Source organism: Pleurodeles waltl, chromosome 8, assembly GCF_031143425.1.
Source record: "Pleurodeles waltl isolate 20211129_DDA chromosome 8, aPleWal1.hap1.20221129, whole genome shotgun sequence".
NCBI lineage: Eukaryota > Metazoa > Chordata > Amphibia > Caudata > Salamandridae > Pleurodeles > Pleurodeles waltl.
This window is the reverse complement of record NC_090447.1, coordinates 112,098,020-112,122,776: the sequence shown is the minus strand read 5'-3', so window position 1 is coordinate 112,122,776 and position 24,757 is coordinate 112,098,020. Positions and strand designations below refer to the sequence as shown.

At 46.4% G+C, this 24,757-nt stretch overlaps 1 protein-coding gene across 1 annotated transcript in view; it reads right to left on the bottom strand.

Moving 5' to 3' along the window:
• The window catches only part of KLHL35 (kelch like family member 35), a 91,088-nt gene extending 66,803 nt beyond the window's left edge, over positions 1-24,285 (bottom strand). The window contains exon 1 of the mRNA XM_069203870.1: positions 24,148-24,285. The gene's annotated coding sequence lies outside the window, so the exon portion shown is untranslated. The remainder of the gene's footprint in view (positions 1-24,147) is intronic.
• Positions 24,286-24,757: the final 472 nt, after the last annotated feature.

Here is a 24,757-nt window from a genome sequence, read left to right as displayed (position 1 = left end):
TAACACTTGCACAATGCTTTTTCGCTAACGAAGACAATAGCATCAATCAACAACTGAGCAAAAATGGATTTCTGTTCCTAAAGTTTACATGAGTGCAGATTGAAATGGCACTATAAAACCCCATATAATGCATGAGAACAGGGCATAAAGGGTCAGGATCAGCACAAACACCACTAGGACCCCGCACAAAGCCAAAGCAACTACAGTTAAACAAAGTTATACAACCTGGGTTTGCAGGCCCTACTGGTGCTAATGAAAACAGGAGCAAGCACTGGGCAAGCGAAAATTGTGCTATATTTCAACATGAAATGCATGGTATTTTTCTATTAATGACACATATTGCATGATTCACCCTTGAATGGTTGTCTGTGCAAATAAATGTAAACAGGAGGGTGTGCCTGGGCCTGGTAGCCTTTGCCTCTTTTCTACCTGGCTGTGCCGCACAGCCAGGTGGAGAGATCTACGTGCGCATGTTGGTTTGGCCGTCCTTGGCCAACCGGCAAAACCGACATGCGCACTTACAGTGCGCACAACTCCTCGTCCTCCTGCTGCCATCATGGCCCCACCCTGCCCTAGACTCAGCTGGATCTAGTGCCCTACGAAAAATAAAATTATAATAAAATGGTTTTATTATCATTTTATTTTTCACTTTTCCCTCTGCTGACTCTCAGCATGGGGGGGGGGTGCTCCTCCGCCATAAGGGAGGAGCTCCCGCTGCTGCCCACCCGATAAATAATGTACCCCGTGGTATTGTTATTTATTGTGTATGATAAATACCATCTATACTAGTAATCAGGCCCTTTGCTGCAGCAAAAACTGATTCAATTTGGTAATTCCTCATTATGCAGAAGAAAACTCAGAAAATAATGCATTTTACAGCAAACAATACATACCGCACCACCGGAAAACGGTACTTATAAACTGCAACGTATACCTGTTTACAACCCCCGCTTTGTTATCAGGGCCTTAATGTGTTCTGGGCGACATGACTATTCAGTGTTCGGCGCCTAGAAGTGGATCTTGTATCCACATTGGGCGCTATGTGAGCGTAATAACTCTTTCAAACACACGTGAAAACCAAGAGCCGTCCGGAGACGAGAAGCACAAGCTCCGGAACAGATAATCAGCGAAAACAGGCCTCCCGAAGATACAGTAATCACGGCAACAAAGCAGAACAGCGCAGGCTCATTGCTAAGTACCACAGATAATAGAATTAGCATTTTCAAGCCATTAGTCTTTCTTCCATTCCAGCCCCAGGGCTTGTACTCTTTGGATCAGCTGCCCCCCCCCCCCCCCCCCCCGTCCTCTCGTGATGTTTTTCTCTCAGACGAATCAGTGCAGAAACCTCTGCTCTGAATATTAATGAGACCTGCAGCCTGGGTGTTTACTGTGAAAACCTTGGCTAGGGAGACGCGCCGGGTCCTCTTTGAGTGTCAGCCGGGCTGACCATACTTCGAGAAGCATCTCCAAAGCATGTCTTCACCACTGCAGGCCCTTGGGAAATGCATTGTAGGGATAACATAGCAGAAGGGTGCAAAAACCTATTTCGTATCATGCATTTAACTTTGATGGCAATTTTAAGTGACTTGTTTTTTAATAAGCTATGCTGCATTAAAGAAAATGCAGCAGACCTTCAAGCAATCCTTCTCCGGCTGCACAAAGAACATTTGGAACTCTATTGCCCCCAGAACGTCTCTATCCTCTCTAATTGTTTTATCAAGAATGAGTTAAATGTTAATTTGCTGAGTGGGTGTGACCAGGGTCGCATTGGGATCACAAAAGGCCGTGGCACTAAAAACAAAGTGGCCCACATTCCCAAATCGTTAATATTTTTTTGTAGCGAGATCGCATCCAAAAGGCTTTGAAGGAATCACCATGAACACCAGCTGCATTGCACAAGATCACATTTATTTTTATTTTAGGTAGGGAGATTAGGGGATTTGCTCAAAATCACTGGATTTTGAATTGATGCTGGAACTCGAACGTACGTCAGTAGCTCTCAGACCATAAGCTATATCCTAGGTTTTCTTTTTACTAGGAAAGGTGACCTCACAGGGATGCTTGTGCAAACAACCCCCCCCCCCCCACTGCTCTACCAAGGACTAAAATACACTGGGACTGGTGTGACAACACCTGGCCCCTGGTGAGGCCACTTTAGGTTACTCACCCCCTCCCCAACCCACTGTAGCCTCAGGGTATGACCTGGCACAGGAAGGGGTCCAGAAAAACACATGGCTGCTGCAGCTACTCCAGGGGGAACAGGTGAGACCGGCCCCCCTGCGGGGACATTGCATACTCTCACCCCCCCCCCCCCATGCCCACCATCGACTGAAAGTGATGGACCCAGCGGCGGAACGGCACTGCTTCTGTGCCAGGCTGGCCACAGGAGGCCTGAGTTGAGAATGCCCCAAAGGCCAGAAGAACACCTGCCCCCAGCCTCAGTTTGACAGCATGGCAGGGGAGTGCCCATGATACCAGAGACACATTATGTCTGGGGGGGACCAGGGAAGACAATATGTCTCTGTGGGATGGTTTACAGAAGCCCTAAAAAAAACAGCTCAAAGGTGACCCTGAGGCACTGGGCCAATGCCCGTCTGCCCGCCATCCGAATCCGACCCTGTGTGTAACTGACTTGTAGTAACCCTGGCTTACCTCTCAAATTCAGTAGCACTAGAACAGTGACATGGGGAGGGGTTACTGAATGTTTGCCAGATGCCTGACATCCTACAAAAAATGGCAGATGTCCCATCCACCATTCTTAGAGTGGAAATACACATTCTAAATATGGCAACCAGGGCACGGCTACCAGCTTTTGACAGATGTCCTGTATTCGGCAAACTCTAAGGGCCATATGTACGAACACTTTTTCCCATAGACACAGAATGGATAAAAACCTTTGCTACATCTGGCCCTAAATAACTTTCAAAGTCACAGCAAAATCTTTGTGAATCAGGACCCTTCTACATATCGTCTCCCATCCATCCAGTGGCATAGCTTGGTAAGTAAGATAGGGGGGGGTGTGGGGGGAGCTTCAGATTTTCCAACAATCACACTGGCATATAATGTCAAAATGCGTTATAAGACAAGCAGGGTGCATAAAAGGGACCTGAGGGGCAGTGGAAAGGGAGAGGAATGCGGATTGGTATGGGCACTAAGTGAGAGAAAACACAATATTTTGTAAAATAACCAACATTTCTGAGGAATTTCAAAACAGAGGGAAAGAGAGTGTGTGTACGTTTTGTCTGTGTGCATGTAAAAACTCCTGCTGAATCCGACAGACACCTCACCGCACCCGACTGAAAGCACCTGCACCCAACTATTTATCAGAAAATACATTTATCGCGAACGTAACACCCCCAAACACCCCCCCCTGAAAGTACGCCCCCTGCCAATATCATCTGTAAAACTCTTTAATGTTCCCAATACAAATAAATGCTATAAAAAACATAAAGGAGTATATTTACACCTGTTTGTGACGTAATATTGCTGGAGTAACTTTGGATGTAACTTTAGTGAACCAGGGAATTCATCCTGCTGTTTCTCAAAGGCATTTCTGAGCATGTGAAAAGTACTACTTAAGTAGTTGTATTTCACGTACTCTTGGCTTACTCATGCTTTACTCCTGGAATTCATGAGTCCTACAAGAGAACGTCTTTGTGAATAGCCTCTATGTATAGTGCAGGTGGAAATGTCGACTTGCACCTTGGTGAATTGCATTAAAAAGTGCATGAAATGGTTCTACTTCAAGTGTTCAAAGATGGCTTTGTGAATTGCCGCCAAAACAATTACATCCCTTCCTACATTTATCAGGTAGGTATAGAAGGATTTAGCTATTTCGTAGAGTTTTAAGCAAACGTAATATTTTTCAAGAAGGTCATATGGAAGTAAGTGCATTTCAGGAGGATGTAACTCATAAGCGTGAAGGAAGATGCCAACCAATCAGAAAGAGTCCATCTCCTCAGGTAGACTGAGAGTGACTTTTACTGTAATGGAGGGACCAAAAGTAATATTAACGCCGGGCAGTCAAGCGTTATGCTGAATGGGAGCTTCGAAATAATGCCAATTCTCAGAGTATCATCCAGTCTAGACTTTTGCTGCTATTTCCTGTTCTGCTAATTTTATGTTCACTGAGTGCTTGAGGTAAATTCGTTTGTAGCACATTGATGCAGCAAACATATGGAGATTGAGCGGTAAAGTATAAATCCTAGGTTTAGGGTTCGATGAGCATGAATGGGGATTAACTTGAGGGAATAATGCTGGTACACATGTTTGCACATTTATTTGCATGTTGTTACCACCAGCTTTCTGCAGAGAACTTTTCGCAGTGTTTGAGTATTGTGGTACTATCACATTACTCAAACTCAGGTGGAGAAAGAAAAGTGACTTAATATCAATTCTGTACTCTCCAACTAATTTTAAATTTGAGTTAATTTAGGGAAACCGCAATATCCAAGAATGATAAAGAAAATATAAGCATATTTTAACTATTACCGCTGCTTTGTAAAGGAAGCTGAATGTGTTTTCTCTGCTTTGCACTGGATGCTGCCCCTGAGGTTGACCCACAGAGCACTCTACATGTGTGAGCCTCAGGGACTTGAAAAAGCATCTCCTGTTGGGTCAAAGTTCAGGAAGCAGAGAGCTCTGAGAGTTTCTGGGAATGAAAGGGTTGTCTGAGCTTACAATGGTCTGCACATAACCTGCAAACATCACAGTTATTCCATACAAGAGAGTGTTGGGACTGTTCGGTGGGATCCTAGCAGGTGCCTGTCAACACGTGTTAGCATCCCTGTGTGCATTCCCTTGAATTGTACCAGTAAAGAGAGTTCATAATCGTTCACTTAGCTTTTCATAGATACCGTCTGCTTTTATATAGACAGACAGGGGTGGCTCCTCCATTAGGGCGGAGGAGCGTTACCCCCCCATCCCCCACCTCCCCCTCACTCCCTCCAGCAGTGGCTGCTGCAAAACCTTTGAAAGAAAAGGATAATAAAGTTTGTTTATTATCCTTTTCTTTTAAAGGGGCGGGACACGGGGTGTCGAGCAGTGGGGGGAGGGAGGGGGGGTTGCACAGCACTCCCCCTCAGAGCGCATGTATGTTTGGCCAGCCGTCTCGGGCCCGCCAAACATACATGCGAAGTGTGCTCTCTCCGTCAACACAGTTGCCGGGCTAGAGAGAGCCTGCACAGGCTCCCAGTCTGACTGGGAGCGCCCAGGCAGGGCACTCCCAGCCAATCCTGACGCTGCTTTGAGCAGCATCAGGATTGGCCACAGGGCAGGCTGGGAGCCTGTGACTGCAGTGAGTGGAGTAGAGGAGCGGCCCGGCGAGGAGCGAGGTAAGTGTTTTTTTTTTAAATTGAATTTATTTTCATGTTTATTTCCCCCGCTCACGCTGCCCTGCCCCTTCCACGCCCCGCAAGCCGCTCTTGTAGACAGAACCAACTATTTCACTGTCCTTGACTGTTTACCATAAGTAACAGAACGAGATGAACCTATCCTCCCCCCATGAAACTCAATATGCTCTTGCGGACCATTAGTGCATCTGATTCGAGCTCGTTTACTCTGATGTATATCAGGAAAGAGTGAATACTGATATCTCACAATCTCCACAAAATGACCCTTGGCTGTACTGACAAAAACATCTTGAAGTGTGTAACATTTGCTCTCTCTGTGCTTTTTTAAGTACTCTTACAAGCCTTTGTGAAATATCCCAAAACACCTAAGATGGAAATAAAATGTGAATATTTAGGAAATGTTAATGGAAAATTAGTACAAATGGAAAGGACTTTCCCCTCTTTGCACTTTTGCTAATAAGGAGTTTAGGGCCATATGTACGAACACTTTTTCCCATAGACACAGAATGGGTAAAAACTTTGCTACATCTGGCCCTTAATGTTTCTGGGTACATTTACAAAGACATGCATGAGTATGCAAACATCTACTCCTCGGGCACTAGTTACTATTCTCGTGAAAGCTTTGGTGAATCAGTATGTAAAACAGCCACTCAAACTTTTCATCATCTTTATTTTAAATGTTATAGGAGCCAGAAGGACAGAGGGGGCTGTGTGGAAGATCTTCACCTGGAGGGAGTAGATACTTTATTATTGACACAATTGCTACATTGGGCTAAGCTGGATGAGACTACGGGTGGAAGTAGGAATCTCACTATGATAGACAATCTATGCACACTTGGATCGCAGGCTAAAGTGGTATCCGGTTCAGCAACAAAGGAGTAAAGGAGATCAAAGATCCATAAAAGATCAATACATGCTGAAATGGGGGTGAGGAAATTAATGAGCAAATGGCCCTGCAGCCAACCCCCATATGCATCTAACCTCACGCCATACATGGCTTCGTCTGTGTACGGTGGGAGTTGGCTGCAGGGCCTATCTGCAGGGCTGTGGCCAACCCCCACCCCATAGCCATCCAACACCACACCATGCATGGCCTTCAGCCATGGCAGTGGGAGTTGGCTGCAGGGCCTGGCCACCGGCCAGGCCCTGCAGTTAACTCCCCACATGCATCCAACCTCACGCAACACGCAGCTTTCAGCTGTGCATAGAGAGGTTTGCCGCAGGGCCTGGACACAAGCCAGGCCCTGCGGCCTACCCCTCCTAAGCACTCTGGGGGTGGGGTTCAAGTATATTTTCTGTAAAATGAGCATCAGTGACAGAATGCATCCTGGCCTGCTTATTTATCCATGAAGGGGCCACCATTTTGTGCAAAATATCTACCCAACATGAATACTTTCTACTGGCTAATTAGTAAGTGCTTTATCGTTGGGTAAATATATAGTGCATTTTCCACACTACAGCTGCGTAAAGATCCCAAGGTAATGTCTCCAATTACCTTGTGTGTACCTAATTTTGGCAATGTGACTGTCACTTGTCAGCGGGCAGGGAAACAGATAAAAACTCTGCTTTCAGTGAGAGGGAGCTGTTTTCCTGCTCCCGCTTGCTGGGAGCAGATTTACTGTTTGCTCTTGCTTAGTGGAAGCTGTCAAAGCTCCCAGCAAGCGAAAGTAAACTGCTATCTCCCGAGGGTGGGAAACTTGGGAGATAGCAGGAGCCCACTGTGGTGTTTGGCGGTACCCCGGGCCATTAGTCCTTCCAGGAGGGGGGCCTCAGGGGCCCCCTCCTTCATTCCTAAGGGCCAGCCCTGGTGAAGTGGTGGTCCCAGGGGCAGAAAACAACCTGTGAAGGGTGCCACACGCTCCCCTTCCTTTGTACGAGTTGGCCATGCCCCAGAAATGTGGTAGTGGTCCCTGGGCTGTATATGGCCCAGGAGTTGGGCCATGGGACCCCCCTCCTAAACAATCAAGTAGACCCCTGGAGGTGGTGGTCCCTGGGGCTACCCCAGAAACAGGAGGGGGTCCACGCAGCCCCCCTCCATTACTTAGACAAAACCTGAGGGAGGTAGTGGTCCCTGGGGCTCCCTTGAGCCTTTGGGGGGGTCCACACAGCTCCCCCTCCAATACACAAATAAAGCCCCAGAGAGGTGGTGGTTCCCGGGGCTCAATGGAGCCTGAGGAGGGCACCATATGCACCATGTCCTCCTTTTTGATAATATCCTGCATGACCCCTGGACCTGGTTACCCAGGTGCTCTATAATTAACAAGCACTTGAACCAGCACTTTTTTTTTTCCCTGCTGGATTCACAGATGATCCACGATTTTCAGTGAAAAATGTAAAGAAAAATGCTTTTCTACCTTGGTAGGTCCCAGGGGGACTCCAGCACCAGGGCTAGGCGGTCAGGGTATTCCTACTCTGCCACCTTTTCTTTTTTCTAACTTTTTTTGGGGACTCCTCTGAGTCCAAGTCCCAAAATGGCTGCCATCACTTCCTGGTTGAAGTCTTGGCAGCCAATCAGATCTCTGCATGCGATCTGTGGGATCCGTGGGGCCTTCGTGTCCCTAAATATACAAATTTATTTTTCTTTTAATAATTCCAAAACTACTGAACTGATTTACACCAAGTAACAAAAAGCATGATCCGTGCACCAAGATCTAGCTTCTTGCCACATTTGGTGTAATTTCGTTCAGCGGTTGGGGCTGTAGTTGTGTCTAAAGAACCTATGGGAAATTGCATGGGGAAAACACATTTTGCCACCCCCCTTTTTTCTTGGCCCCCACTTGATAAATCACAGTGAAACTTTCCAGACAGCAGCTGAAGTAAGTGGGGTACTAATTTAAAAAATGTTGTGAAGATTTGTCAAACTGTGCCAAAGTTATTGACACAATAAAAAATGCTTTTCCTATAGAAAGTAGGTCATAACTATAACTATCTACTGGCAACAGCCCATAGGGTAACATGGACACACACACACACAGTAACACAGTGAAAACACCACAAAAGTACTCCACACCAGTTTAGAAAAATAGCCAATATGTATCTGTGTAAAACAAGACAAAAACAACAGAAATCCAACATCAATCAATCAATCAATCAAGAAATGTGTATAGCGCGCTACTCACCCGGAGGGTCTCAAGGCGCTGGGGGAGGGGGGACCGCTACTGCTCAAACAGCCAGGTCTTGAGTTGCTTCCTGAAGGAGAGGTGGTCTTGGGTCAGACGGAGGTGGATGGGGAGGGAGTTCCAAGTCTTGGCTGCCAGGTAGGAGAAGGATCTTCCTCCCATGGTGGCTTTTCTAATGCGTGGCACGGCGGCGAGGGCGTGGCTGGTCGATCGTAGCTGGCGGGTGGGAGTGTAGAAGGTCAGGCGGTTGTTGAGGTACCTGGGGCCCAGGTCGTGGAGGGCCTTGTGTGCGTGGGTGAGGAGGCGGAACGTGATTCTCTTGGTGACGGGGAGCCAGTTCAAGTCTCTCAGGTGTCCGGAGATGTGGCTGTGTCGGGGGATGTCAAGGATGAGGCGTGCGGAGGCGTTCTGGATGCGTTGGAGTCTTTTCTGTAGTTTGGCCGTGGTTCCGGTGTAGAGGGTGTTACCGTAGTCCAGTCGGCTGGTGACGAGTGCCTGCGTGACCGTCTTCCTGGTTTCGGTGGGGATCCATCGGAAGATCTTTCGGAGCATGCGTAGGATGTTGAAGCATGATGATGAGACGGCGTTGACTTGTCTGGTCATCGAGAGGGAGGAGTCCAGGATGAAGCCCAGGTTGCGTGCGTGGTCCGTTGGTTTGGGTGCGCTGCCCAGGGCAGGGGGCCACCAGGAGTCGTCCCAGGCAGAGGGTGATGATCCAAGGATGAGGACTTCCGTCTTGTCTGAGTTCAGTTTCAGGCGGTTGTTCATCATCCACTCGGCTACGTCTTTCATCCCTTCGTGCAGGTTGGTTCTGGCGGTGGCTGGGTCGTTGGTGAGGGAGAGGATCAACTGGGTGTCGTCGGCGTAGGAGATGATGTTGAGGTTGTGATGGCGTGCGATGGCTGCGAGGGGGCTCATGTAGACGTTGAAGAGGGTGGGGCTGAGTGATGATCCTTGGTACGCCGCAGATGACTTCGGTGGCCTCGGATCTGAACGGGGGGAGGCGGACTCTCTGGGTTCTTCCGGTGAGGAACGAGATGATCCACTCTAGTGCCTTCTCTTGAATTCCGATGTTGCTGAGGCGCTGCACTAGAGTGCGGTGGCAGACAGTGTCGAACGCTGCGGAGAGGTCCAGGAGGATGAGGGCCGCTGTTTCCCCGTTGTCGAGCAGGGCTCGGATGTCGTCAGTGGCTGCGATGAGGGCGGTCTCGGTGCTGTGGTTGGCTCGGAAGCCGGACTGCGAGTGGTCGAGGGATCCATTAGTCTCGAGGAAGGCGGCCAGCTGTCTGTTGACGGTCTTCTCGATGACTTTGGCAGGAAACGGGAGGAGCGAGATGGGGCGGTAGTTCTTGAGGTCGGTGGGGTCTGCTGATGGTTTCTTCAGGAGGGCGCTGAGTTCGGCATGCTTCCAGCTCTCCGGGTAGGTGGCGGTGTTGAAGGAGCAATTGATGATGTCCCGGAGATGGGGTGCGATGACGGAGTCGGCCTTGTTGAAGACGTGGTGGGGGCATGGGTCGGTTGGTGATCCGGAATGGATAGATATGAATTTTCAAAAATTAAGGGCCTGATTTAGATATTGACGGACGACTTACTGCATCACAACGGTGAAGTATACCCTGTCCGCTAATATATGAATCCTATTATATCCTATTGGATTTAGATATTGGCAGACAGGATATCTGCCATTGTTGTGATAGAGTAACTCGTCCGACAAATCTCTAAATCAGGCCCTAAATGTAGTATAGCACTTAGAAACACAATAGCTCCATCAGAACATCAAACAGACCCCGGTATGCTGCTGAGTCCACCCTACCTTCCCCACCAGGACACTCCAGATCAATTCAGAGTGCCCACCAGCTTCCCTGGGTTCCTGCGGGGAGGGGCTGTAAATGATTGGCTCTGAAGGTTCTGGTCCTGTATGGTCAGGGACGGCTAAGGCATATGGGCATCAAAGCAAGGCCACACCACCAGAGTGCCACTATCGGATTGTGTGTATATCACTTCACTGAACCATCTACCAATCATTCACTTCATATGTTCACTGTGGGCCAGTTTGACTCACTAGACACTTTTTCCCCCACCCAGACCTCACGTTCAATTCACGATAGGAGGGAGGTAGGGCCAGACCCCTGTGTGTGGATTTAAAGTGTGCTTGTGTGGCCATGAGAGAACTGGGGGGCTCAGGCCGTAGCCCATAGGTCTCTAAAGGAGCACAGTGATGCTCTGGTCAGACACGAGGATAATGAATCCAGACCTGCAAGCCCCATTTGTCAGGAGCACAGCCCTGTAATTGGGATTGCCTTTTTGAGCTTCTATTTTCGCTGGTGTCAATAGGGAAGCACTGGTTACTGGGCAGAAATCACTTCTTCATGGATGGTGGTTGCAATTGGACACGGTCCCCTTTCCACGGTTATGTGTATATATTTTGGGAAATGTGCTATCAGTGTGAGAGTACATCCGCTAAAGGGATGCCGTGGGAACAGAGATAAAGGAGGGACTAATGAGAGTGAGCAGACGAGACCTACCAGAGAAACTCTGCTTAGCAGGACCTGTCCGTGGTCGCTATGTTGTCACCGCACAATATGTGCCTCAGAAAGGACCGGGGCTGATAGTGTTCATCTGTACAACTCCATATATGGGCATCTACGCTGTCTGCTCACAGGATGTGCCTAAGAAAAGAAAGAGGCGGGTCTGGTAACCCTGCACCACTACGAATATCCGTAAGTGGCAAGAAAGTTAGTAAAAAACTTAGAACTATATCTGGTTTATTGCGCATTTCGGGATCCTTTCCCGGACACATATTTTGTGTTATTCGGCGTAGCTTGATCTGAACCTTGGAATAAAGGGTGGAATAATAAGTGGCAAATTATTGTTGTGGATTTACCTAGCAGTGGTTATGCCACATCCGTACATTTGGAACGTGCGCTGCAACGGCATATGTAAAGCATTAGATGAAATGCCGGGTTAATAATGCAGAATCTTGCCCTCACCGACGCAAATGGTTCTGTAATCGAGTTAAGAGAATTACAAAAGCGCTTCGACGCCTCGTCAGGGGTAGTAAGCGTTATATAAATACGATTACAATACAATACAATAGAATACATGAAAGTGTTAGACTGTCAGTCTAAGGTAGAAAGGCGAGTCAGGTTAATGCTTTGGGTAACAGAGGCCACAGTATTTCAGTTTCCTGCCTACAGCAACAGATGGCGAAGGGAGTAAAGTAGGGTTAGAGTTACACTACAAAAAGAACACAATGGACCAAGTGAAACTACAGAAGAGTTTGTAGCCACTTTGAAATAGTCAGTGGCATCTCCTGATTCTATTAGGTTTGGAGAAGAACTGTTCAAGAATCAAACTTATTGAACAATGTAACAATAAAAATGCAGGCTGGGCAGTAGAAAGCTCACACTAAACCAGCACATGTACATTGCTTACTCCAAGATGGGAGCTGTAATGGTTCTATTAAAAGAAACTATGTTAACAAATTATTAAGAACTAAAGATGAGTGTGTTCAAAAGTTTTATACTAGGCATAATTCAAGTATATTTAGAAGGCAATGTAAAAGCCCTTAATTTTGAAATACATTAATGCTAAAAATGCATTTTCATTACGGCTGATGCCGGGTCTTGCCACCCAGGTGCCATGTTCTCATAGAAAGACAGACTGGGTGGGACTGATGTACACTTGCAATTTGCTGAGTAGCGGGAACTATCTGGGAAGAAAATGATACATTTCGCTTGGAAAATGGCATATTTCTATATAGATATTGACACAGATGTCTTGCTCTCTCTACTAACCACGTCTTTTATCAGGACTTCGAAGCAAGAAGTTACTGTAAAAGTTCCAGCTCCATCGTACTTAGAAAACTGTGAGGCCTACTTGAAAGAACACGATGATGGCCGAAGATCAAGCAATCACACAGTCTATCTAGATTGCCAACAAAGCACCAAAACGTGTGGGGAAATGCCCAGCACAACGGCGTGGAGTATGAACACTTGGAAATATTCAGGCCCATATTTATACTGTTTTAGCGCCGCATTTGTGCCACTTTTTGACAATTGTATTTTGTAAGTTTGCGCTGCTTTTGCATCAAAAAATGACGCAAATGCGGCGCTAAAAAGTATAAATATGGGCCTCAATATTTACATTTTTAAACATCATCTTCTCATCTTTCTATAGTCTTAATTTCTTTATTGATCATTTGATTTCATCCTGTGAATTTGAATTCAAAACATAGAATATCTAGATTGCTAGAGACCCCGGTGCAATCAATTTGGGATATACTGGACATTAATAAAGGAGTGTTAGCCAAAGAGGGGAGACGGGGTGCTACAAAGGATGATACAGGGATGATTCTGACATGTAGTAGGAAGTTGGCTAATCAAGAAAAATTAACAAGTGCAGGTTCAACTATTTTGCAAAATTGAGGAAGAGATGTGTATGGAATCCATATTTTGCCGACAGGTAAATGGTTTGCTTTACAAGTAGTAGTAGTATTAATAAAAGGAGTAAGGAAACAAATACGCATAATGGACACCTAGATCACACCTTGAAGAAGCTGAATGAATTGCTGGGAAACCATGAAAATGTTGCAAAAAAAGTGTTGAGTTCACATGGGTATCGTGGTAATACAGTGACCCTTGTCTTGCATTGGAAGTAGACTGCTAGTTCTGGGTTGCACCCATCATAGTTGAGAAAGCGTGAAGTTGAGGAAAAAGTAAATGTTTAAAAAGACCCACGGTGAAGAGGACACAACTAAACAACAACAGAGCACTGACCTCTCTGGAAATAAGTCACTGTTAGAAGTGGAGTTCAGATGATGGTTAAGTTGCTACAAAGATGCTGGCTCAGTGAACTGTTTCAGATGAGAAGACAATGGAGATATGATGCCATTGGCGAGGAGATAAAAGGAGTGTGTGCCCCGAATGGCATAGACAATGGTTCAAAGACCCTGGATGCGTCAACGAATAGAGATGCACTGTATACTCATGGTTTAGATAAATTATACAACAGAAGAATGATAGTGAACTGTAAACTTAAGTCACATTGAGGTAGTGCTGTGATTGAAGTGAGGTAGAATAGTTATGTTCAATCTCAGTATTTAAAAAAGGAGAACCTATGCACAGTTAGAAAGTGATGTACTAAATTAAAGTTCTTGTATTTTGAGTGTGTGAATTCTGGTTCCTCTATTTTTCATTCTGATCTCTCATTCTTTTATTATTCTGCTGCATTTCAGTTTTTTTTCTTCTGTGTGTTTTATTCTCATCTGGGTGTTTGGGGGGGTGAAGTGGGTAGTGTATAGTTTAAGTGCTGGGGTGCTTCTTCTGTATCTTGATCGTCAATCCCTCATGGTTAGCATCAGATGAGCGTGGAAGACGGGTGTTCAGTGAAAAGGAAGATTAACGCTGTCTAAAACAAACAAATACACAGAGCATCGATATAAACAATGAACTAGCTGCCACAAGCAATACCAAACAAAGAGGATGTTTAGTTGCATAACAAGACTGCAAATTCTATTGCTTGGAATAGTTTGTGTTATTAAAAGCTCAAAAAGAGGCTGAATTTAGAACACTGGAGAGTGATTTCCGCAGTGATAGTGCCAGCTTCATCAATCTCCCCATCAGTGTGTCAGTTTTGAGTGAGGGCCTTGTTCAGAATGCAAGCTCCAGCATCACTTCATACAAGGCTCATGATGGAATGAGAGGTATGCACGAGAGGGCCCTGGTTTATCCTCATTTAATGATCATCTCACAAAGCTGAACCTGTGTTTACTGGCAGAGGAATTCTGTTGAACAATCATTGTTCTTTATCAGTCGTGGGATAACCAAATTAACACTTAGGCCCAGATTTATGGTGGCCTAGCGCCATTTCAATGCCACATTAGCGTAATTTTTTATACGCCAATATGGCGTTGGAAAGGCAAAAACGCTGCACCATATTTACAAAGCAGCGCAATGTGTGCATTGCGCTACTTTGTAACCATTTTCACCTGGCCAGGCATAATGTATGCAAGGGGGGCGTTCCGGCGCTAAGGGGACCATTAAAAAGTCACAAAGGAATCTATGAGATTCCTTTGTGCCATTTTTATCAGCATTTTTTGTAACTGCTGCCAAGTGCAGGCATTAAAAAGAGGCTCCCATTGTTTTCAAAGGGCCTCTGGGTGCTTTGCAGGATCAGCGTTAAAGTTTTTGACCCTAGTCCTAAAAACCGCCGGACTATCGAAAAAAATTATGACGCTAGTCCCCCTGACTACCACCATGGTGATCGGTATTTTAAATACAGCCCTACCATTGTGGCATTAGGGGGGCACTAAGTGGAGCAAGAAAAGTGGTGCTGCACTAGATGCAGGGCCACTTTTCATAAATCTGGGCCTAACTACGCAGTGATGGAGCTTTTCTCGTACAGAGTTGCACTAATTGTCAGGGATGAACCAGTGCTTAATTTGTAAATAAAGAGGTGCCGGTGCTCAAAGCCTTTCTCTTAAACACGAGGCTGCTGTAATTAAATCTGCCAGCACTGAATACTGAGGCAGCGTAATCCTGAAGCCATCTCTGGCCTCTTCAATCCATTTACGGCCACCCCTGCCCCTTCAGCTCATCCTGCAACTTTCTACTTTCTCCCTTTATGATGCTTTTTAGTTTTTCCTTCTTCCGTCTTTCCCATATGTGTCTTTTGCTCGCAGCAAATGCTTGAGGCCTAAGAATATGCCCCAGCCCTCACAAATAAGTTCTGGTGCTCAGCACCGGAAACAACAAGCACAAATTAAGCACTGGGATGAACATGACCAACTCAGTCAACAAGGGGTGTGTTTCCTTTCACATCACTCCTTCTTTTAGGACGATGTTCACCCCTTTATTAGGCCAGGAGACTTCAAGTGACTGAGGCCTATGGCCAGTAATGATGGGCATCTCGTTTCTAGGGGAATAGGTTATGCATGCAGCTGAAAGATCTTCTACTTGGAGCTGTCACACCTCTCAGGAGCTGTAATTGGCCATCACTTAGTGAAGGAGATTGCTCAGATATCCTATGGAGACCCTCCAGAGGAGCACATGCATTAACAGAGTCAAAATGAGTTTAACATTGAGCCTTCAAGGGCATTATACCCTGGTTGTGCTGCACATTGTAAACAGCAAGAGACCAGATACCTGTTCCAGGGGATGAGGCAGAGGGGGGGCATGGGCTGATGTCATGTGGCATTACCGCAACCTTATCACGTGAGAGGGTGAAAAATCAACAAACACTCTGTTCCTCACTGGAAAGAAAACTTTACTCCAGGGTTTTTATAGTTCATAAACGTTGGGGTTTTTTGTTACATTTATTCCTTAAATAACTTGTGATATATTCTTAAAAAATGCTTTTAAATGCTTTCCACGCTTGAGTTATTGTCTATTGTTACTTTGAGCAGGACAAAACCTTTGTCTTCAGCAATTAATTTCGGGGCTCTCCGGGATCTAGGGCCCCATGTAAGAACACACTTCCTGCAAAAACTGGTCACAGTTTGGGACCATTATTTTCGTGACTAGCCTAGACTTTCACGAGCCGACCTATTTACAACTAGTTCACATGCTTCTGAATCAGACTGTGTCGCTATCCAACCTTCTTCATAAATATTCATGAGGTAGGTTACTAACTATGACTCAATCTGGCCACAATGGCGGGGATGGTAGACTCCAACGGTCCGCAGATCACCATGTATGTGATTGTCTTCCAATAAAGGGTAGTAGTGGTAAAACAAATGCACCTCCTATATGTGTCGAACAGTATGACGGTAGGACAGACTTATTTCAGTACGTCTACCATTGGTGTTATGTGGTCGGATACCTTACTACCTGAAGGAAGAAACATGTATTTACAGATACATGGTAAATCTAAACATTACAACCACAACCCTCAGTTCAACGAGACTTACAATCATAAGGTCATATGAGTCCCAGTCCAATCCTTCTTGTAGGCCAAATTCTTCTTAATTGTGAATTGTCACCCTCATTCATATTCCGAGGCAATTCCTCGTTTCAGTTTATTGCTCGACAGCCAACACGTGTTTCGTCACCTAGTGACTTTCTCAAGGCAGCATTCAGACAGTATGCCATTATCATATGTTCCCATCCATACTGTAGCTCCCCTCAACGTAGACATAGAACCAATTATTTCTCAAAAGCGAGTCCAAAAATCTCTGCCATCAAAGGAAACAACACACCCAGAGTTGTGATTTAAAGGGCCAGGATACGCCCACTGACCGTGTGTAAATTCTATCATTTGCTTTACCAGGACTCATTCCTGCAGGCCCTGGTCCACCTAGAGCGCGGTGCTTATGGAACTTATAATTGTACAGCTGGGTCTTGCTGCCCTTTCTGTGAAGGTAATGAGCTGGGGCTATTCTGAGTATCAGATAAAACAATATTTCAAGGTCCGCTGACTTCCACCCCCTCTTTCCCCTCGAGCATTCTTCTTTCTCCTAATCACTCCTTCGCCCCCTTTCTCTCGTCTGCTTATCCTGCAACATGAGGGCAATGGAAGAGGGACGAAAGTGGGAGGGGAAGGAGAAAGTGAAAAGGGAAAAGGGGAAAAGTGGAAAAGAAAAGAAAGGAAAAGGAAAGGAAAGAAGAGAGAAAAGAAAAAAAACAGGAAAAGAAAAGAAAAGAAAGGAAAAGAAAAGAAAAGAAAGGAAAAGAAAAGAAAAGAAAAAGGGAGAGGTGGAAGGGAAATGGGAAGGGAGTTGGTTGGTTTGGGGAAATAAACGAGGTTACAGAAAATGGAAGAGAGATAAAGGAGGGAGGTGAGCAGAGAAGGGAGGAAGCTGGTCGTGTAAAGGCTGCAGTCCTGGTGAGCACGTAGTGAGCAGTGCACAGAAGCAGCTCACGCGCTCTCAAGCTGAAAGTGGAGGTGAGACTTGCAGTGACAGACAATCGGCCTGTTCGCATTATCTGCTGCTTACTTCACGTTGTTGTGAAAGGCACCGAGCGCGCCTCGTTTTAATATCTTCAATGTCTACAACGCACACTGTTAGCGGAAGTGTCTCATAGTCGTTAATTCTGCAAACCATGCGTGGGATACGTGTTCTCACAGACCACCTCATTGGCGTTCGTTGTATCCACCTTGCAAAGATGAAAGACTGAGTCGGTTCTGCCGTCACCTTCAAGGACGCGCAGCCCCCTCAGCTGCATCAGGTGAAACGCATGCCTTGCACCACCACTAAGTGCGCCACTTTACACAAGTGAGGCAGTGCTGGAAATGGCGGGGTGGGGGGGCTGCCGGATGTGGGATCCGGGAACTATGCTCGGGCAGCATCCGGTATCCGGGCTACTCCTAACGAACCGTCCCGCCTGTGCCCCCGGAGAGGGTGCGCACACCAGGACACAGGGCTGCCAGGACTCACTGTGTGCTCTGCTGCACCTGCAGGGAAGCTGCAGCGTCTCCCCCACCAGACCGCCCACTCCTGTGTGAGTGGTGCCCGGAGGTGGGGCTCATCCGGAACCCAGGCCCAGCCCTTCCTGCCACTTTACGAGACACTCGAGTGTCAATTCACGAGCAGGCAACAGATACAATGGAGATCAGAAGGTTTTTTTATACTTTCGCCAGCTATGGGTGTTGCTCTGCTCTGTGAGAATGGCACGTGTAAGTGCACACATAATTACCATTTATGAAGCTTACTATACAGACTACATACTTTGCTACTTAATAGTGCTTAGTAGCGCCCAAGGAAAATGTTTTGTCGATTTTGGAATAAACCCAGCTGGAGTTAAAAGCTGAAAGATTTCTAGTTTACACTTTGTAAATACAAGGAGTTCTTCAAAGAGGTGGCTACCATCCTTTTGACTTATGTGGACCCCCACTTTATCATTACTGAAACCCGGGGACCCCCACTGAATCATTATTGGATTATGGGAACCCCCCCATTGAGTCACTACTGAAAGCCCTGATCTGAACCGCAAACCAATACACAAAAAATACAAAACCAAGCATTCCTTCATAAACTTACACAAATGATAACAGATTTTATTTATTTTGCAAACAAGTATTATTTGAATAGGGAGGTTGGGCTTTTCTAAATTCAATTAAAGCCACGCATGGTCTATCTTATATTCTGTTTAATGCTCCTGCGCTGCTCCCACATATTGATCTGAGGATACAGATTTAATTTGTAGCCTGCAATTTCAAATTCATTGTCATTTACAGTATGTTTTGCACTTTTCAATTGTACATTTAGCCACTTTATTTATATACACTTTACTAATCTGTAAATATTAGTTAATTTTCTAAGCTATCACAGACCCCCTTAGGAGGCTTCGTGGACCCCAGGGGTCCCCGGACCACAAAGTGTCCCTGGTGCTTATACAGCTAGATTTACCAAAATTGTAACTAGCGACCTGGAGGTCGGCAACTGACAGAGCTTTACGTGGGGTGAAAAAAGTGGTGAATGGTCTCTGAATGGTGCATGGTCTATGTTATTAAAAGCGTAGTTTAAAAATGCATCTACATTTCAGTGATTCCCATAGTGTTTCATCTGACTGGTTCCTCTCTGTGCTGTCTGTGGGTTGCATCCAGATATATAACACAACCTCTAGGACACCTAAATTAAGCCGGGACTATTGGCTTTGTCAATGGTCGTTAGCTGCGTAAGATAAATTAATAGCAACAATTTATTTTACTTGTGCTTTGTCAATATTTTGGCAAAAGTACCTCCTTCACAGACATGCGCACACAGGTTCACAATTGGAGCTGGAATGTGAAATATAAACAGGAACTAAATCACTCACTGCCAAGGATTACTCTAACACAGTGGTTCCCAACCTTTTGATTTCTGTGGACCCCCACATTAGCATTAATGGAACCCAGGGACCCCCACTTAATCCTCATGGGAATCCGGGGACCTCTGCCTCAGTCTTTACTGGAAGCTGGGGACCTAATTTGCCAATATTTGTTAATATTTTTTAATTTTCTAGGCTCTCACGGACCCCCTGAGAAGGCTTTGTGGACCCCCAGGGGTCCCCGGACCACAGGTTGGGAACCACTGCTCTAACACGCTTTACATTGACTTTGCCAGTAAAATTAAAAACATGACTATAGGGCCCGAGATGGTCTCGTTTCGATGCCTGGTTTAAGTTACGCCCAGGTTTAAGACCCGGAAGGACCCGGCCCACTTAAAGCCCTACAACTGAGGTGTCTTATTTGAAAACCCAAATTGATGACTTACACCTCACACCCTGTCCCCAGAAGCAGGCACGTAACCCTCTGTGTTATCTTATGATGCTTTAAACCTGAGACCATGGAACACATATTTCTCCAGCAAGTGCATTAACTCCAAGAGTTTCCGTACCTCTGTTGTGCTCTGAAATCTGCTGGGAACACAAAGATCTGTGCATCAGGTCCCTGAAGACACCATGTTTCATCTGGCAGCTCCTGGTGGCTCACAGCACTTGTATGAGTCACTACTGGGAGCAGTGCTAGTACCACTATGCAATAAGGAGGACTACGACCAAGAAACCCTGGACCAGTCCAGCGGGCCAAGATGAACAAGACCAGAAATAACACAAGGACCAGGGCCCAGAGGACTAAGACCAGAAGGACAAGACTTGGAGGGGTTCTGGAGGTCAAGCAAGAGGGAGCTAGGTGTCCCAGGAGTAGGTGCACTAGTGTCAGGAGAAACAGGACGGTGGGTGAACTCACCAGGAGGATTAGGACAAGATGGAGAGAAACAGGACCAGACTTAGGGGGCTCTAAAACAGAAGCAGAGCCAGAACAACTGAGAGTCGGACCAGGACCTGGAGGAGGAAGACTTCCGGGGGCAGGAGATCTAGGACCAGGGGGCAGTGCAACTAGGACCAAAAGGACCAGGAGGGCCGGAGTCTGGGAACCACATCCAAAACGACCAAGACCAAAAGAGCAATAACCATGGGGATGAGCAGAAGGACACCAGGTGAGCAAGGGCCAGGAGAAAGAAGACCTGGCAGTTCAGAGGTGCCAGACCAGGAGAATCAAGGCCAGAAGTGGTGCTTCCTTTGAGCTGCTGTTTCCGGTGAGATCCACCAGCACTTATTTTTGGGGACTGGGATTTATTTTTCCTCAACAGACTTTGTCCCAGAGTAAGATAGAGAACAACACAAAAGAGGAAAGGAGAAGGAAGAGCAAGAAAGAAAAACAGTGACAAAAAAAGATAACAGTGATGAAAAGGAACCTGCAAGAGTGATAAAAGGGGCAAGGAGAGTCTTATGTGGATGAAAGAGGCGTGGAGTTGGAATCAACCCAGGAATACGGCACCCCCAACATTTGTATTGTACTTTGTATTTGAGATTAACAAAGCGTGTTATACCCAAGGGTGTCAAAGCACTAGCAGAGATAGAAGAAGCAATAAACATGAAGGAAACATCACAAGTCATCACGGAAGGGAGAAAAGCCAGGTTTTGAATTTCTTATGGAAAAATGCATGGTAGGTGATACTAGCAATGTCGGGAGGTAACTCATTCCACAGCCTAGATGCAGCTACAGAGAAGGTCCATCCTCCCCATCTGACTTTACAAAATCTAGGAGTATTCACCTCCCTATGAGAGGACAATCTCAACGGTCTGTAAGGAATATACCTTTGGAAATAAGACCTCAAGGCAAGTGGGCACTGCAGGTGCAGGGCAGCGTGAACCAGACACAAAGCTTTAAACATCACATGTGTGTAAATTAGCAGCCAATGAAGGGACTGAATGCCATCCCTAACCGAACAACATTTAGGGACATCCAGAAAAAAGCGAGCAGCTGCATTTTGAACAATCTGAAGTTTGTTGATAGTAAGTTTATTGATATTTAAATACAGCGAATTGCAGTAGTCCAACTGAGAAGTGATCAGGGCGATAACCACTGCAACCCAAAGCTCAACAGGAATGAAAGGAAAGATCTTTTTCAAGATTCTAATGATACACAGCAGGCGCTCAGTGTCTTCTTGGCCTGAGAGTGGAAGGAGAGGGTACTGTCAAAGATAACTCCTAGATATTTGGCTTCGGTGAGCGGGCATGGTAACGGGCCACTAGTTCAGACTATACCGATCTTTGCTCCCCAAAGACCAAATATCTCAGTTTTATCATCATGAAGTTTAAGCCAGTTCTCGCTCATGGGTGCCATCCGCATATTACAAAACTTGAAACCCAAAGGATTTTATCAGTTTCGCCAAAGGGGCAACGTACAGATTTTACAAAGTGGGTCTGAGCGAGGAGCCCTGTGGAACCCCACAAGGTATCTGGTACGATTCTGACCTGAACTTCTCACAGCTCACTGTATAAGTCCTATTCGTGATAAAAGACTCCAACAGGGACAGAGCAGAGTCCCTCAAACCTGCCAGGCGCAATCTATGTACCAAATTGGCGGGGGATACCGTAGCAAATGCTGCTGAGAGATCCAATAATACCAATAAAGCACATCTTCCCTGATCCGCATACCAGCGTATAGCATCAGTAGCCACAGCAGGGAAGATTCTGTGCTGAGGCCTCTCCGAAAACCTTTCTGTGAAGGACCCAAGAGATCTTCAGTAATCAGGAAGTCCATCAGCACCTGATTTGTGTATTTTTCATCGATCTTCACAGGCGCAGGCAGCAGGGAAATAGGATGCAAGTTGCTAAGGTCCTCCGGGTTTCCATTGGGTTTCTTCTTCGTAGGGGTGCCTACTGCCTCCTTCCAAGAGGGGGGAAAGATCCAAGTACTAAGAATTTGGTTAAAAACGTTTTCAAGAAAGGAGGCAATCTAATCTGGAGCCAGTTGAGGAATTCTGGGAGGTCAGGGGTCATCCGGAGACGTGAATTTTAACTGCAGGAGAAGCTCTTTAACTTTTTTAATGGAGATGGGGAAAAGCCAATATAGTGGCAGATGGGGCAGGATTAATTGCCTCCTCACTACTATTTGAAGGGGGAAAACTTGATAGCACCGCCTGTGGGGTTCTGAGCATACCTTTGGCGCTGGCGTTTATTCTTTTCCAAATTAAGCACTGGCCAGGGGTCTCCACACAGGGAGGACAATGAAGACCAGGGTCAGACGACTGGAGGGACCATGTCCGGGGGAGCCAGGAACAGGAGGAGGAAGACCAGGAACAAAAGGACTAAAACTGAGATTAGGAAAAGCAGAACAAAGAAGGCCAGAAATGCTAGGAGCTGGTGGAACGGGAGAGCCAGGTCGCGATCAGGAGTAGAACCAGTACCAGGAGAAGGAGGACAAGAGTGAGGGAAGACTGGGGGAGACCAGTAGGATGAAGAGGAGGACCTGGGGCAAGAGAAAGAGGATGCCAATGGAACTGCAGGCCTCGTGTATAAAACATGCCCCCGTATAGTGAAGACACCTCTTATTAACTAGTCTGAGCTACTCTCGTACGCCACAGTCCCTTTAGACACAGGCCCCCAACTTTTTGCGAACCTTAAAGTCCTACTTAACCCATTGAGCTATGGAAAAATACAGTTTATTTGTATCTAACTAACTAACCCAGTAGAGTTTTGCCATTACATTTTCCTTGTTAAAAATGTCTTTGGGCGGCATAGTTTGCAAGAATAATGCACAGGCGGAGTCTCATTGGCTCCAGGAATCCTCGTGACTCCGCCTCCACTTCATGCTTGAACGAATTTATGGTTAACCAGAGTACACTTTTTTCCATTTTCAGCACTGAATGTGGGACTATTTTGCACCATAATTTGCACTGCTACCAATTAAAAGTGCCATTTTTATTAACCAGCCACTGTAAGAATATTTGCACCTGATGAAATTATATTTTGCACTGATAGGGCTCCTTCACCCGCACAATGCGTGACATCGAGCCCCAGTCAGAATTATCTTCCGCTGACGTAGTTGGTACCCTGTGCAGCGCGAGCAGTGTGTTGAAACATGTCCGGTCTGCACGCCGCAAAACGGGACGTTAAAATACGCGGGGTTCGCACAGACATATCCTCTTGCTAGATAAACCCTTGTGTCATACTAGAAATTTCACTCCGACGTCACATCCTTTTACAACATCTGCGCGTCACCAGAGTCTGGCGCGAGTACTGCTTTCATAACAATGGGGACGGCCTAGCATCCTAGACTTTTGGCACTAATTACATGCACGCGCGCGTAACCTCACAGTCCCCCGGACACAAACCCACGGCAGTCACTCTCAGAGACACACGCACTCAATGACAGTCCCGAGACACGTTATCAGCATCTGTCTGGCGCACATCTGCCAGGCTCTCACCTGGACTGACACGTTAACAGCGTGCGCGCTCACTCTCACACTCATTCATTTCATTTTCATTCATACAGACATGCTCTCAAACACTAACGAGCAGACACGCGCGCAGCACGTGCACACACGCAGGAACACAAAAGGAGAGCCGGCAGGTTTCACAGAGACATGAAAAATAATAATATAAAAAACAATAAATATTTATAATAATAACAATATGTTAATATTCTCAATGCTACAACTAATAATAAGCACATGCACTCTATTTTGTAAGGCGCTACAGTCCTAAGGTATGTAAGTTCTACAACACGTTAACAAATAGAAAGCGCTTAGACAACCTAGGCTTGAGGTGTTATAGAGCGCTAAATAAATGGATATACATGGTAAAGGGTCGCTCCTCGCACAGCCAGCGGTGGTCGGACTTTGCCATGTCCACCAGTGTTACCAGAAGCCGGTGGCTGGTGGTCGGTGGCCAGTCCACGGACGCACATACCTGGCTCCCGGGTCGGTCTCCCCCCTCCCGGCCGGTCGGCTGCTGTCTGCCTCTGGAGGTCCGCTCGTGTGCAGATGACAAAAGCCTGCCCTTCTTCCGAGATGGGCAGGGAAGGACCGCTTTTGTTCCCCTGCTGCAGGAGACGCCCCCAGGGGGAACCTGCCTCAGCTGTCACCGCAGCCTGGCAGGGAGGGGCCTGACATCAGCCGGCTGCAGGGAGGATGTCTCTGCCGGTTAATGCCCGGGGCACACAACACAGACAGAGCCCTCACCTGAGAGGAACCGCCTGGTCCACACGTGCACGCCTGGCTGTGAGCGCTGTTGACAAGGTGCGCGCAAACCACTTCCAGTGCCTGTTTTTTGTATTCTGCTTTGTTTGTCCTTGGCTCAAAAGACAAAGCACTCTGGGAGACTAGCTGCAACCGCGGCGCAACTCAGCGGCGCGATCGTTTTAATTGTAATATTTTAATATTTGATTTTCCCTCGAATTTATGCCACAATTACATTTGCCCCCCAGGGCACCGCCTAGATCACCTATACAAAATTAATAAGTGGTCGCAAAAATGACTGCATTCCATAAATTCCCAGAGGTTCATAGGAAGAAAGGAAC